Source organism: Pelodiscus sinensis, chromosome 10 (assembly GCF_049634645.1).
Source record: "Pelodiscus sinensis isolate JC-2024 chromosome 10, ASM4963464v1, whole genome shotgun sequence".
Classification (NCBI taxonomy): Eukaryota; Metazoa; Chordata; order Testudines; family Trionychidae; genus Pelodiscus; species Pelodiscus sinensis.
The window spans coordinates 13,443,828-13,454,449 of NC_134720.1; the positions used below are offsets into that span (position 1 = coordinate 13,443,828).

Below are 10,622 nucleotides of genomic sequence, written 5' to 3' on the forward strand. Positions count from 1 at the left end.
CTGTCTGCTGGAGAGAAGGATGCTGTGACTTGGATAGGTCCAGTCGGTGTTTTGCCAGGATCCCAGAGATCAGATGGTTCTAGTACTTGTATTTTACCTGAAGGAGAGAACGGTTCCTACCCTTGTGTGTGCTGGGACAGGGAACCTTCAGGGTGCCAGTCCAGAGAGTTACAAAGGGAAGGAAAATGTTTCTGACCTTGTATCTCATGAGTCTGTCTGTTTGCTTGAAAGGGGATAGTCTAGGAAGCCACCTGATGGGCCAGAGATGATTCAGGGAGTAAAGGAATCTCAGAAGTTGATTGTGGCCCAGGAGGGCAATGCTGCTGCAGGGCCAGGGAAAGGTAAACTATTACTTAAGGAAGTTCATGGGGAAGAGTCCTTACAGTGTTTTTAGCAAGCAGTTTGGAGGGGCTGAGGGAGGTGACAGTGCCAAGATCAGGAGAAAGCTCTGCCTGTAAAAGGCAGCAGCTTGTTGTGTGAGACACTTGTTTCAGTTCCTGATAGACACAATTGTTCTGTTAACAGTGACTCTACTGACTTGTGATAGAAATGTAGCTGTGTTAGTCTGGTGTAGCTAAAACAATATACAGGACTATGTAGCACTTTAAAGACTAACAAGATGGTTTATTAGATGATGAGCTTTCGTGGGCCAGACCCACTTCCTTTGATCTGAGGAAGTGGGTCTGGTCTACTGACTTGGATTTAGAGAGATCCAGTGTGGATTGTTTGAGAGGTTTCAGAGGGGTTGAGGATTGTTTCAAATGAGGCAGGAACAGCCAGAGATTTGGAACAGTCTTGTGATAACCAAGTGACTGTATTTGACCAGCTTGCTGGGAAGTCACTGTGGTTGGAACAGAAATGTTTCCAAGTTGATTATGAGAGTGGACAGCATGTGTGTCAGATTCAGGGGAAAAACGGTGTAGCTAAGTGTGCTGAACAGCTGTGTGGTTAGTCTCTCTAGAATGCAGGAGATGGTATCTCCATCTCTAGACACCGCGGACACTTGTAATCGATCAGGGAACTTAACATCTAATTCCATATGGGAGCAGAGGTTGGAGGTGGAAGGACAAGAGATTTGTAAGTCTACTGCTTGTTATTGTTACTTGACTGAGTGGGAAGACACACCCAGCAAGCCCTTTGTCTTTGTTAAACCAGAGACTTCAGGTTTTAATCCCACAGGACAAGGGGGGAGGGCAAAACTTGCTTTGGCAAAGGAAAATTGCAGTTTAAACCTGAAGGGTCAAAACTACAAGGGTATGGAGCCAAAGATGTGGCATGATGACAGAAAGTGTTGTCAATATATACTTGATATGGAGTTGTTCTTGTTACTAATGTTAACTTTTGTAACAAATGTGCTATTGTTACCAAGAATTGTAAAGATGTGCAATGGGCATGATCTTATGGAAAGATCATGTAACTTGTCAAGAGTTGTCTCAAAAGACACACATTATGTTAAAGGACATAATATTATTGATATTAATAATTATTAATATCGATAATATTAATAATATTGATAATAATATTGATATTACAAAGTTAATGCCTGCAACTGATTTTGGAACTTCTTACAGACAGAGAAGATTCCAGCCATAATGTACAGTGTGGAACAGGAAACTGAGGCACACCATTATGTTTTCATGTTAGTATCATAAGTCCTAAGATACCTACATTAACTCAGTGTTAATTGGATTTCAGACAGTTGCCAGAGCTGGCATGGATAAATTTATTATTTTCCTTAGCTCTGGGCAAGATCACATGACACACATGGGGATCATGCTGCAAAAGCAGATCCGATTGGCTATGGTTCTTACCAAGTTTTACCTTGGATTTATAAAACAGGGCAAGGATATGGTTGTCTCTATGACAGACCTTGCAATGAGGAAACCTATTGTAGGCGAGCCTGGTTTTCATACACTTGTTCAGTTATGTACTCTTGTTTCTAATATTGTATTAGAACCTGTCATAACACAGAGGCAAAACATCGGGAGGCCTGTGATGCCCTCAGTGATATTACTGGTATCACTTCCTGCATCAATTTTGCATTGGGGGTGTCACATTATTGGATTTTAAGGGGAGCAGCCAGATCACTGCTGCGCCCACAGGAGGGTGTTTGTTTGCTCCAAAGTGTCTGTGCAAAGGGGTCATGTGCGGTGTCAAATGAAAGCTTATGTTCTATTGATTCTATGTATGCTACTCATGTAATTGTGTGAAGTTTGTATGTGGAGTTATAAATATGGACTCTATGCTTGTACTGTGAAGGTTCTCTGCCTGAGACAGAGCAATAAGCCTGGACTGCCTGCTGTGAGGAAAGAATGTCCAATGAATGACTATGCTAACTAGCACGGCCCTGTAGCCAGACAGACCAACCCCCCATATCATCCATCTTATTTGCCTCTCTGAAGCATACAGGGCAGAGAAGGAGCAGTAAAATCAGCATAGTCTATGCTGGCTCATCTGATCCTGAGAAGCTGAAAAAACAGATATGTGGAGAGAGAGAGCGATTAAGTCAATAAGCTGGCCTCGAGGCTGCGAGAACTGCCCCGGCTGGCACCCATGTTGATTCGAACACACACATAGTCCCTGGGAGAGGAATTTCCCACTGAGAAAAGAATGCCCAGTAATTCCAATTTAGTTATCTCTCTTACAAGTGTAAATTAAGTTCACAACTCCCTTGTAAGAACTGGTCTCACAAAAGACAGACCAGCCCCATTTGGCATGACAGATAAGAAAGACAAATACGTGGCCCCATGAGTATAAAAGATGGGTCCAGCACACACTCACTTTGAGTGTCATTCTACCCTCTACCTGCTGGTCGGGTTAGGTGTTTGACCTCCCGAGGTTCTATGGGGACGCCCACCTCATATTTTCGTCTTTCCTAGGAATTGAGGGACCAGCCCTGGCCTGACATGCTGGAGTCGAGAGGCACAGAAGGGAGTAAAAATTGTACCTGGATGTGGTCCTCTGTCTTAAGTGTACACATAGAAAGAGTAAGCTGTTACTTGGTACCATTATTTCTATTTTTTTCCTATCTTTATCTTCTTTGTAACCATTTTTAAGATCTATATTTTGCTAGTAGTTAAGAAATAGAACAATAGCCATTGCAACCATATGATTTATAAGCTTCCTCAAATAAACCTGTAACTGTTTAAGTTTTAACCTGACTCCTTCAGTTGCTGTAATAGAACCAAGCACAATTTAAAAGAACTTCAGCCGGTCATAAAGGGACAGATATAGGGAGAGCTTGGGCGTTTGGATTTGTGTCACATCCAGGTGGCAAAATCCATTGGGGCGCTTCTCAGCCTCCCCGAGGCTGCCCGCTGCGAAGGAATTATGAATTCTAGCAGCTGAAATCTGAAGTGTAATAAGCTCTCTCTGTACACTTATTGGGGCACCCATCAACCTCTTCCAGGTTGCCCACTGCAAGGGACCCCGGTCTCAGCAGTTGAAGTCTCAGGTGTATAGTATACACACAGTATAGGAAGAGCTTGGGCGTTTGGATTTGTGTCACACCCAGGTGGCAAAATCTGTTGGGGTGCTTCTCAGCCTCCCTGAGGCTGCCCGCTGCGAAGGAATTATGAATTCTAGCATCTGAAATCTGAAGTGTAATAAGCTCTTCCTGTACACTTATTGGGGCGCCCATCAACCTCTTCCAGGTTGCCCACTGCAAGGGACCCCGGTCTCAGCAGTTGAAGTCTCGGGTGTACTGTACACACACACAAACACACACACACTCACTGCCCTGACCGTCGGCTGACAGGTCCCAAGGACAATGGCTCTCAAGGTGGCCACCTCACACCTGCAACTGGAAACCTGCAACCAGCATAATGGCTGACAACATGTGAAACACAGACAGGTCACTTGATCATGTGACTCACTCTGGCTAGGAAGACCTCAGGAAAGAGATATAAGTGCCATGAGGCAGACTTCATCTTGTCTTCAGTTCTGCTATTGATCCCAGATGCAGCCTTGAGAGGGACAGAGAGCTGGGAAGAATTGTTGACCCACCCTGACATAGGATATACACCAGAGACTTTTAAGATAGCAGTTTATAAAATCTCTGCCGGCCTGTCACATACCTTGAGCTTCAGAACCCCTGTTTTAGAACTAGTATATTTTCTCAAGTATTGGACTAGAACTTACTAGAAAGAAGCATTTCTATCTTCTTTATCTAGAACTCTTTATCTGATTTTTTAAAGTGTATGAAGCCAGAGTGAAGAAATGGAACCTGGTTAGGATTGCCAGATGGTTTCAACAAAAATACCGGACACACTTGACATTACATCTCAATCTACATTACATCTTATTTAGAAAATACTGGACATTTATATTTTCTCAATTTGTTTCCCGAACAGAAAGCTCAAATACTGGACTGTCTGGTTCAAAACCAAACACCTGGCAACCCTAAACCTGGTATTGTAAACAGAGCAAGAAAATAATAGATAGTGCTACTCTTTCATTTATGTTGTATTTTGTACAATAACAAAACTCCCCAAGAGGAAACATTATAAAATAACTAAACTCGAGTAAATCCTGATTCCTATCCAATTGCCTAACTCCTATACACTGTACGCAAGACCTCTTTAAGCAAGAAATCCTTCAGCAAAGTTTGACCCAAATATAAAATACACATAGGCTGTGTCTACACTGGCCACATAATCCATAATAGCTATGGAAATGAGAGAAGTCAGAATAGGGAAATGCGCGGGGGATTTAAATATCCCCCGCGGGATTTAAATAAACATGGCCGCTGCTTTTTTTCTGGCTTGGGGAAAAGCCGGAAAAGAGCATCCAGACTGGTGTGATCCTCCAGAATAAAGCCCTATTCCGGAGGATCTCTTATTCCTACTTACAAGTAGGAATAAGAGATCCTCCGGAATAGGGCTTTATTCCGGAGGATCGCGCCAGTCTGGACGCTTTTCTCTGGCTTATCTCCAAGCTGGAAAAAAGCGGCAACCATGAAAATGCAAATGCTGCGGGGGATATTTAAATCCCCCGCGGATTTGCCTCTTCCAAAGTGCTACATTTGCATGCCCATTCCGTAATAGGGGCCAATGTAGACGTAGCATAGTGTTTAATGCATGTTAATCCATACTGAACATGCTTTAAGTGTGCCTAACCCTGCTCCCATAGCACTTGATTGTACATAATTGATGTCTATGGGAAAGCTCATTGGGGAAGATCAGGAGCTCATTTCCTTTAAGGGTGCAGAATGAGTCATTGGACTTGAAAAGTCTTTTCAGAATTAAGCAAGGACCTGATGACATTAACTTCTGTCTCAATACAGATTATATATACAATTAACCTGCAGATTCTTAGGTGTCAGCTTCAAATAGGAAATGCCCCCAAATAGTGGTACCACCTTTGTGCCAATTTTACAATATTCACAAACTTCAGTAAGGTATTATGTAAGAAAAACTCCTTACTTTTGTCCTGAATGATAAAGATTAATCAATCTCTTTTTGGGGGGGGGGGGGAGGGGAGAGGAAGGGAGAGAGGGTTTTTAACATTACCACTGACAGAAGCTATGAAAAATCCTTTCTAGAAAGGCATCATCCTTTAGGATTTCTCACATTACTGCTAACCAGCAATTGCAATGTGATCTACAAATACTTCCCTACAGAAAAGTTGAAAGGATAATGTATTCAGAAATTATGTGGAACTTACTTCTTTGCACTGTGAAAACAGGGACAGCCCTAGACTAGCTGCCAGCAACTGGCTCCCTAGGCGAACCATGCAATCCGCGCCCCCCTCCCCCCAACGGCAGATATTGACTGAAGGTTTTAGTTCTGTGCTGGGGAGAGGGGGGGTGGGGATGGAGTTCTGTGGCTGGGGGCCGAGGATGGAGTTCTGTGGCTGGGGGCCAGGTAGTTGGGGGTTTGGGGCCGGGGGGTTGGGGATGGAGTTCTGGGGCTGGTGGCTGGGGGTCTGGGGATGGAGTTCGGGGGCCGGGGAGAGGGAATAGGGTGCCAGTCGGGGGAGAGATTCCCCTGCACCCGCCTCCTCCCAAGATCCCACACCCCCAGAGAGAAACCAGCACACGCCTCTCCCGAGGCGAACCCCCCTCCCACGGGGCAGAGGAACCCCCCCCCCGCGTTCCTCCTTCCCTGGGGGCCGACCCACTCCTTCCGCGGGGTAGGGGAACCCCCCCCCCGCGTTCCTCCTCCCCCGGGGCCAACCCCCCCCCATGTTCCTTCTCCCCCGGGGCCGACCCACTCCTTCCGCGGGGCAGGGGAACCCCCCCTCCCATGTTCCTCCTCCCCCGGGGCCGCCCCTCCCCCACGGCATAGGGGAAACCCCCCTATGCACTGCCTCTCCCGGGACTTACCCCCCTCCTGGCCGCAGGGAAGCCGTGCTCCAGGTAAGACATGGGAAATGGAAGGGGCAGGGTTTGGAATTTGGCGCCCCATACAACTTGGCGCCCTAGGCGGCTGCTTAGTTTGCCTATAGACATGAGCTGCCCCTGCATGGAAATCCTTCCAAAGAGCAGATTCAGGAGCAGCATTGCCATCCACAGGGAGCTGTGCTGAGGCAGGAGACTTCAAAATAATACCCTCTGCCTTTGGCAGATCCTCCAAGTTCTCTACAGATCACATTAGAGTATGAGCCTGACTTATCTGGGGATGGGCAATAATCCACATAGTGAAGCAGAGGGTGAGCCTTGTGTATTTTCTGTGACATTTTTGCCCTAATCCCTTTTTATTTCTGTGTATAGTTCACCTCTCCTTTTGAATAACACCATTGTGATTATTAAAAATATTTTATTCTTTCATTCTTATTATGCTTTGACTGTTTTGATTAATGCACTTTAAGAAATAATTATAAAATGAGTTTAAAAAAATCACTAAACACACCAGAACCACAACATACATCTTTGGTACTTTTTTTCTTCTTACTGACTATGGAGAAAAGAGAAAGACATTACTATTTGGACATATGCTTTAATATTAAGCTTATTCATATATTTAGATATAGTGGTTATTACCAACCACTGGCTTTAACTACTGTTACTGTAAACAGGCCACCTGTGATATTATGAAATACACACAACCTCCTCATGAGCATTGTTTAAATAACTCAGTTCAACATTCAGTATTTCCTTAGGCAATTCTGTGCTTACCACAGAGAGCTTACATGTCACTTCAGTGGTTTGGTCCTACCATTTTCAGTCTCGATTAGTATCAAAACACAGAATTAGTGACCCTCATGGGTGCTTTAGCTACAGTACACACTGTTATATAACATGTGAAATGCAACAACTGGAGGGGAAAATCAGTTGTTGAAAGAGCATAATTAAGAACTGAGGCCACGTCTATACTTACCCATGGATCCATGCTCTGGAGAGTGATCTTCTGGCATTCGATTTAGCAGGGTTTTCTAAGGACCCGCTATCGAATGCTGCAGATACCCCCATTAGCGCTGGTATTCCTACTCCTTGCACGGATTTAGGGAAGTCAATGGGAGTATTTCTTCCATTGACCTCCCACTGTGGGGACAGTGCCAAGGTTTGAATCAAGGTATGTCAATTCTAGCTATGCAATTAACATAGCTGGAATTGCATATCTTGACTTGAACTTAACCCCTAGCTTCCCACCACTTCCCTTGGCTGGAAATGGTAAACCATGAGCCAATGGGAGCCGCAAGTTGCTGTGGCTAAGAACCCTTTAGGTAAACAAAGTGGCATGGGTCCACTAGCGGCTTTTCCAAAATGGGCACTTTGAGAAACACTGGCATTGTTAATTCATCTTCATGTGAAGTAGTAGCTATGTGCACAAGGAAAGCCCTCCTGTCAAGCCAGAGCTGATAGATCAGTATAACTAGGGGTGTGGATTTTTCACACTTCTGAGTGATGTTGTTATGCCAGTGTCAGTTCATAGTGCAGACCAACTTAATGCCTAATGGCCCAGATCCAAGCTAACATGATCAAAGATCCTGTATAAACAAATTTTGGCATGAGTTGCATTGTGTATTCATTTCCATTCGGAAAACAGAACCTAAAATATTTCCACAAGTAACCAAGTGGTAAAAAGAAAAACGTAAGGTAATTAATCATAATAATAACTTCAAGCTCTGGTGCAGCATTTTTCACCAGGAGATCCCAATGCTCTTTACCATATTTTATAGACGGGGAAAATAAGGCTCAGAGAACTGGAGTGACTTGCCCAAGGTCTCCCAGCAGAGCAGTGGCAAATCTCCTAAATCCCAGTCCACTGCTCTGGACAGAAATCAAAGCTGTGTCTTAGAAATAAAGCAAAATGCAGGACAATGTAGCACTTTAAAGACTAATAAACCATCTTGTTAGTCTTTAAAGTGCTACATTGTCCTGCATTTTGCTTCAGCTACCCCAGACTAACAAGGCTACATTTCTATCACTATTAGAAATAAAGGACAGTACAGCACATAGATTTTATAAAGATATTAGGCAATGTCCCAGTATATGACCATAGAGCATCATACTGCATAGGTTACAGACTCCCTTTGGATAATACAGTACACCTTAAGATGCAACATACCACCACGAATTCTTAATGTACAATTGATGTGAAATATCCAAATATGTCTCCTTATGGGGTAAGCGAGAGGACATTTTTTAATGGTCAGGTACATTAATTAAAGCTCAAGCCAAAGGTCTAGATCAATTATTTCCTGCCCTTTTCTCGTTGTGCCTCTTCACGTCAATAGCACCGCAGAGCGGAAACCAAAGTTTCTGGCTCCAGCAGAGGCACAGCAGGGTCCAGAGCAGGCAGTGCTGTGTAAGGAGCCGGGAAGGTGCAGCAGGTGTCCGTGTTCCCCTCAGCACTTACCGGCCGCACTGCGGGGAACAAGCCACCGTCTCCCCAAACGTTACCGGGGGCGGAGGGATTGTCCCGCCCCCCGCCAGCTGGCAGGATGGCGAGTGGCTGGAATGACTCCGCTGTCCCTTTCCCTCATCTCCGGCTCCCTCCTCCCGTTGGGGGGGGCAGTCCCCCCGGGCAGCACCTCCTCAGCTGACTTCAGTGGAGTTGCACACCGGGGTGCCCGGCGCAGCACATGGGGGGAGGGGTTGTTTTAAAGCAGCAACAGCTCGTGGTGCGCGCTGGGCAGCGCCGCGGTTACTCACGGGTCTCAGCCGCCGCTCCGGCCGCACCAACCAACTTGGCTTGGCACCAGCGCGCTCCCTGACGTGCCCCCTCGCACCCCGGGGCAGCCGCACAACCCCACGCCCAGAAGCCGGGCTCACCTCGCTGGCCGCGGCAGAGCAGAGAGCTGCTGCTCAGCCCCAGACGCTCCCCCGGGTCCTAGCGTCAACCCGGCCAAAGGCGCAGCGCGGGCAGGGGCTTCCCCCAGGGCGCAGCCTCCCTGAACTGTCTGTCAGCCTGGCTCCTGCCGCGCCTCGGACTCGGGACCCCTTCCCCGCTAGTCCTCCAAAGCCCTGCTGGCCCTCACCCGCTGCCTCGGGCCTGCAGCCGGGAAATGCCACCCCTTCCCTGCTACCTTGCTGGGCATTAGGGGCACTCCCTGTTTAGCTTCCTTCTTGATTTCCAACCACCTTTGTTTGTAAATAAGGCGGCTCTAAGGTTGGGATTGGTCCTGCCTTGGGCAGGGGCTGGATCTGATGGCCTCCTGAGGTCTCTTCCAGCTCTGTGATTCTATGAGAAAGCAGCTGGGTGCACAGGTAGCTGGCTGGGGTGAGGAATGATCTTCTTGTTTCCTTTGTCCTAACCTTGGTCTTGCTGGCTGTGGTGTCCAGGAGCTGAGTGCTGTTTGAAAGGGAAGTGTAAACTCTTCCAGACTCACTGTGCCTTTTCCTCTGTAGCTGCACAGTACCCAGCCTAGCAGAGTCCTGATCTTTCTTGGTGGCCCTGGCTTGTTGACGAGGGAAGGACTGTTCCATGATTAAAAAGGGCCTGAGGTTCCTGGCTGCCACCGCTACTACGGTAGCAGCCAGAGCCCCAGGCCTTTTAAATCGCCACCAGAGCCCTGTGTGGCACACTCCGAGTGGCACTGAGGGCTGCCTAGCACCAGTCCCTTCTGCTTGAGGCCCCACCCCTTCTAGGAGCACAGATCCCTGCCCTCAGCCTTGCCCACAGGCCCAGCAAGTCTGTCAGCCCCCCAGGTGTCTCTGTGAGTCACTGTAATAATGCAGCTCAGATTAAATAAGAAGGGTTTAAAGGCACAGTCTGTAGATGTAAAGCAGGGGTTCTTCATTGTACCATGACCAGTGTTCCCTCTAAGATTATCCATCTTTACTGTCATCTGCGAACTTGCTGTGGGTGCAATCCGTCCCCTCATCCAGGTTATTAATAAAGATGTTGAACAAAACCGGTCCTAGAACAGATCCTTGGGGCACTCTGCTAGAAACCACTCTATCAGGAGTCTTTTTACTATTCCAGTGGATGCTGGAATCTTTTGCCAGGCTAGATGGTAGCTAAAGAGTTGAAATCACTGGTTTGGCCTGGAGCCAGACCCATTGTGGCCAGCAGAGCAACTGGTGGATGGCCAGTAGGTAGCCTATAGGAGCAGTGGCAGGCAGAGCAAATGGACCACAGAAGCAGCACAAAGGTGGCATGGCCTCAGACTCAATGGCTATGTCTAGACTGGCATGATTTTCCGGAAAGGCTTTTAACTGAAAAGTTTTCCGTTAA

The 10,622-nt window shown here is 46.7% G+C and overlaps 1 protein-coding gene across 1 annotated transcript in view; it reads right to left on the reverse strand.

Moving 5' to 3' along the window:
• The window catches only part of SPSB4 (splA/ryanodine receptor domain and SOCS box containing 4), a 344,397-nt gene extending 335,169 nt beyond the window's left edge, over window positions 1-9,228 (reverse strand). The window contains exon 1 of the mRNA XM_075937532.1: window positions 9,098-9,228. The gene's annotated coding sequence lies outside the window, so the exon portion shown is untranslated. The remainder of the gene's footprint in view (window positions 1-9,097) is intronic.
• Between the last annotated feature and the right edge of the window lie 1,394 nt (window positions 9,229-10,622).